The following is a 6,000-nucleotide window of genomic DNA, read 5'->3' as shown; positions in this document are numbered from 1 at the left end:
ACTCTCCTTCCTCTCGTTGGGCTTTCTGGATCTGAGAGGCTACACCCCAAAGTACTCCCTCTCGTATGTATTCTTTTAAGAATAGTCTCCTAAGAGTAGCGTAAATCGTTTTTTCTTCCACCCTTAGGGTTCTATACCAATCCCGAGCCTTTCCACTTAAGGTTAGACTTAAAGCATTGCTCTTATGTAGGTCATTGTGTTCTCCTAGAGAATCGCATATTTGTTCAAACACTTCGATATGCTTTCTCGCATCCCCGTCTCCACTAAATTTTTGTGTGAGCTTGGCTATTTGTACTGCCTTACTTCTAAGCTCTCTACCAGGCGCGTTACGCATATTCTCAGCAATAGATCGACCAATAGCTTGAGCAAATGTTTCCAAGTCACCTAAATGAGCAGGCACTGTGGGTGAAGGCGCTCCAGAGACTACATGTGGAGTAGGTATTGGCATTGGTCTTGGCGCATAGGAAGCCCTTGGGTTCCACATTGGGTACGACGTTGTGCCATGTGGTGGTCCATAGTTCATATGGATGGCCCTAGGCATAGCAGACGTCGGATGTGACATGCTAATGCTAGCTAGTATAGTCCCATGGAAATAAGAACTTGTGTATTGTGGTTGTGGAGCATAGGTAGTTGAAACAATGGGAGGGGTAGGGACTACATGAGTGTGATGACCCATAGGTGCATACGATTGGTACACACTTGTAGGTACTGTTATTTACAGGCATTGAGCTACCATGTAGTGGTGCTTTACTAGCAAATGAGGTCCATGGCGTGTTTCTCGGCATGCCCATCATTGGGGTAGGCATGGTAGCCGTGGTGTCATCAAGGGAAAGATGAGCTAGACTCGGAAAGGTAAAGCTATCATTTGTGGGCTCATATTGTACTGAGACCCCTGGAGAAACAACATATGGAGGATCCATCGGACTTACCGAGGGAGTCCCCATTTGCGATAAGGTCGGTTGTTTAGCCTTTCCTGTATCTAAGAATCTCATGAGACCCGTTGAAGGCATGTTGATCCCCTTGTTCTGTCTCTCTAACTCAATGACCCTATGGATTACCTCACAAACTCTTTGTTTTTGATCCTCTACACTAGTAACACCCATTGTGGATTGTAGGACATCTAACCAACCCACATGATAGGTGTGACCTATGTATAGGTCGGTCAGAGTCTCTGTTTGTAATTCGTACTCCCAGTTCTCATTTAAGAACACTCCATCTAGGATTGAGGTGCTAGCGGTGTCCTTTGAGTTAGATGCAATGTTGCTTTCTAGGGGTTGGTCCTTAGCGGTTGCTAAATCAGGAGCACTTGATTGCTCTCTTAGCAAGGATATCGACATAGGAGCTTTCTCTTTTAACTCTCTTCGTTGCTCCGCCTTGCGTAAGCTCTCGACTTCCTTTTCCCTCGCTGCTAGGATATATCGCTCAACCTCTTGCACTTTGGCAAGGCTTCTACCATCGGGTAATATGACCTCAGAGAGAAATAACTCTGAAGAGTCAGGAGGTGCAGTGAATGAAGTATTCAAGTGCACATTCTCTAACGGTATAGGGTCTACGATGGTCACAAATGGAGAATTTACTTCCCCACCCCCCTCATTTACATCATTAGCTCCATGTTCAGAGGGAGTGGCTCTACTAAAGGTTTCCTTCAGGCGGCTAAGCACGCTCGGCCCGAACCGAGGACCCATGGCATTCATGTCTTGGCTTGAGCTATCGGGATTACGCATTGAGAAACCCTCCATGACGTCGTAGTCAGAGGAAGAGTCACTAGCCGTTATGTTCGGGTCTTTGTTTGTACTACCTTGGGTCCCCGCCGAGGGTCCAGAACCTAAAGTAGGTGGATATTGAGAACTCGTGTAAGTCAAAATTCCCTCTAGTTGCTCCACACGACCAGAGCGCAGATACATGTGTCTTTGACACCCTACAAGCGTCGGCAAATAACCTCGAAGATTAACCGCTTACCTTTTTTAAGCGTCCGTTTTCACTCATGTTTTTTACGTTTTTAATGTTTTTAATGTTTTTTAATGTTTGATTTTTTTTATTAAAGTGTGTGATAGCTTGAAACGAGCGTATCACTTAGAGGGGTCGCTGTGTGCTTTACAGCACAATTTTCAGACATCTGAAGTTTGGTCCTCAAAAAATCGATTAATAGCTACGTGTGAAGCTAAAATTCGTTTTTTTTTTAAAGGCGACTGTGGCCTAGGCCTGAGCGTGAGCTTGGGCTTGGGTCTGGGCTTGGGTATGGGAGATATTCCCAATCCCGGTCCTACCTTTAAAAAAAATTTATTTTTATTATTTTTTATTTTTTAAAAGGATAAGGTGGCCGTGGCCTGCGCGAGAGAACACACACACTCTATCTACCTACTTCTAACTAATACACCTACTGTTACACACTAACACACTCTATTAGCTCTCATAGATCTACTTCCTACTTATTGTACACAAAAAACTAACAACCTTAGTACACAGAGAATAAACACAGTACCTTTAAAAACTCCATTAACAAAGAAAACTAACAACCTTAATACACAGAGAATAAACACAATACCTTTGAAAACTCCATTAACAAAAAAAACACACAGTATAACACCAAATCCCTCTTCTCAACACACACACACTCCTTCCCTATCTTTCCTACAATAGAAATTGCACCACGAAGAAGCACAGAGTGCTACTCGAGCTTAATGCACGGCATTCCCCGGCAGCGGCGCGAAAAATGTGCGTGTATGTTGCACGTGTCAATGCAAGGAACTTGTCGATACACCGTGTGCGAGCCACAAATGGCTCCAAGGACACAACAAGCCTAAACTAGTAAGCTCAAAGAAGGCGATGGTGTGTCACTCACCGCTCTACGCTTGCTTCGTGGAGGATTCCTCGCCGTGAAGAAGAAGGAGCCGCTGCTTTGTTGCGCTCAACCACTTCGCCGCCGCTGTGCCGTCGTTGCAATGCTCTCTCGCTCTCTCTCTCTCTCTCTCTCTCTCTCTCTCTCTCTCTCACGCATACACACAAGGAGAAGAAGAAGAAGATGGAGATGGAGCAAGAGCACTCTTCTATTGCACAAATGAGAGAATAAGTGAATTTTAGGTTTAGTTGACTTTTATATGAGCTTGGCCCATTCACACTTGGGCTCCCATGCTTAGCCACCTAGTCCCTTGAATGTTCCAGCTAGAGTGCGCCTCTCATCGGCGATCACTCTTACCCTTTTCCTATTGGACCGACAAGCCCGGTACCTGACTCTATCAAATAAACAATACAATGTCCGCCGTAGGTTATAGGGTGTCTGTGAACCGTGAGGGTTAACAGTAATGATGGTAGACAAGACTATCTAGGACAAACCTATGATCTCAACTTCACCCAGTAAGGGTTAGATGCAAAAATGATACTAAACAATATCCCTAATTTTAGCAAGTCAACTTTCACATTGAGGCATCCTACAGCTTAGTTGTGTCAATAAAAAATGGATAGCTGAATAAGAAAAATAGATTGTAGAGAGCCATATACAAAGTATTCAAATATGGAAAAGAACTTATGTCAACACATACAGCTTTCACCTAGAAACGTGTTGCCGATCTTGGAATTGAAATGCAACTCCAACGGTTGAAACAAGTAGATAAAGGTTGCACATACACAACACTCTCAACAATTGTATGCTCAAAAAGTTTTATCTCTTTAGAACTTATGGTTCGAATTACAAAAATTTAACCTTTATAATTGTCAAAAGGTCTAAATCCACTCCTTGGCCAACATGGATTTGTCAAATTAGACAATGCGGAAGCATACAATGAGAAAGGGAGAGAATATGAGAGAGAGAGAGAGAGAGAGAGAGAGAGAGAGAGAGAGGTTTGAACCAATTAACTGGGCAATGAATTAGTTATTATACAATGGGGGCTCGGTGTTCCTTATATAATAGCTTTGGGGGCCCTTAAGTACCCCCCTCAGTATATTGCCCTACCCAAGACTTTGACAAATAAGTAAATAAATACCTAAAGACAAAATATAAATTGGGATTGCAATGGGCCATTCACTTGAGATTCTACACCCTCTCTACAACTCATAGTGGACATATGTAGGAAGACCAAGTCAACGAAGAAGCTTCCATGGACACCCAAGCAGCTGAAGAATCTACTAGATACACCTTGTTTCTACTACTACTAATTTTCTACCTTAGAAGAATTCGGTCCTTGGAGCAGTTGAAGGGGGGACTTGAGCAGTACCGGCCCACATGCACTCAAGAGCACTTGAGGCAACCTCTTACATGAAACCCTTTGGTTAGTATACAACGAGGTCACATAATTGGCTGCAGACCACATGTCTCATGGGGTTCCATGGAAGAGAGTCCAACTCCTACCCTAGCAGATTGGTTGCAGTTTATAGAACTTCCTGAGGAGATTCAAAGCATCCCTAAGGGGGGTACAAAGCATGTGTCCAGACATCCTTGAGGATCTACCAACAGTGGCACACACCTTTTGAGTTGGTGGCTTCCAGCTGGATGGGGGCCTTCATTCGCCTTGAGGTCCTCATCGTAGTTAGGGATTGCTAAGACTCAAGCCCTTGCATGTTCTTTGACGTGCCGCGAGAGAGTCGCCTCCAAAGAGTTACTACAGAGGCACCAAAGGTAGGAGAGTTTTGTTTCCAGTGGGGTTTGAGTTGTGGGCATCAGAGGGAGGACTTGTGTGCTTGATCCTGACCCTTCAGTTCTTGAGATTGGACATTGGAGGCTTTGGGCTTAGGAGAGTCGCCTTTTGTCGTAAGTGCAATGGGACCCTGGGAAGTGCTTTTGGCGGGACCCTTTTGATTCAGGGGATCACCAAGGAATCCCTTTCTTCCACTACACAGTACTACTGGGGCCTCACATACATGTTGCCTTGAGAGTGGCCCATCCTACTGTCGCAGCAGGTAACTCGTAGGAGGAGGGCCACATAGTTGTGTTCTTGATAGACTTCTGGGAGTGCTTGTGGGATAGCAGACAGCCAGGGAGAGCCGGGCCATGTTCCAGTTGGCTGTCGCCCATCGAGCTACGAAAGTTGGTTGGTTTACACACGCCATCCGGTAGGCTGTGCCACTTGTGAGCACCCACTTGAGTCACAGAGGCACTGCCTATGGGATTGCCACATGATGCAAGATGTTTGGCTTTGGATTTTACGACTAATGATAGCCCCGTCGTTAGCTAGGCAGTACACTTGGAGTGTCGTTTCTTGGTCCATCCTCATGGGCCCAACAACTTTTTTTTAGATGTCTTCAACTAGCAAGATGATTGTGATATAGGAGGGCCGGCTTACACTCCAGCTTGCCATAGAGCTTACCCCTCAGGAGTAGAGAAGTGATAGAGAGCTTTGTTGGGAGCTTATATGTAGCCTGACTCTTTGGTTCAATTGGAGAGCCCTGTACTTTCGCATCTTCATGGCCCGCCCCATTCCACTGGTAGAGACTGTACGAGATATCTAACTGGAGTTGATCCATACACTTCGAGGTCAGTTCTAGAGGATTCATGGCACCTCCAACCGTATGCAAGAGTGTCACGAGGCATTCCTACGACTTTGGCGTCCAAGGACTTTCTATACCTTGATCCACGGGGCTCCTAGATGGCACTTTTGACCACCTGTGTGGTGGTTTCCTCCTCCCATTTCCTGATGGCAGTTTGTAGCCCTTTGGGCAGTTTTATTAACTAATAGAAGGATCCTTTTCTTGGGGAAACAAGTGAAAGGGTCACGACGGCTTTCAAAAACAATAAGAAAGTGATAAAATTGTTTAAACTGGTATCATTGTTTGGGAAAGGCTTGCATCATCTTAGTCTTGAGCTGATTGAAAATTGAGACTAGCTAGCTGCAAACCATGGTAAACGAAAGAAAAACGGATGAAATATGCGAGAAAGTCGTCCAAAAATTTTGCAAATCACAAAATTTCTGCTAGTATTTTTTATTTTTTCTTTGTGAGGAGGAAACTCGATCAGCAGCCGCTTAATAAAAGAGACTTTTTTGAATGTTAACACTAATTGGAATCAAG

The sequence above is a fragment of the Adiantum capillus-veneris genome, chromosome 23, assembly GCF_014529385.1.
Source record: "Adiantum capillus-veneris isolate H3 chromosome 23, ASM1452938v2, whole genome shotgun sequence".
Classification (NCBI taxonomy): domain Eukaryota; kingdom Viridiplantae; phylum Streptophyta; class Polypodiopsida; order Polypodiales; family Pteridaceae; genus Adiantum; species Adiantum capillus-veneris.
This window is presented reverse-complemented; position numbering follows the sequence as displayed.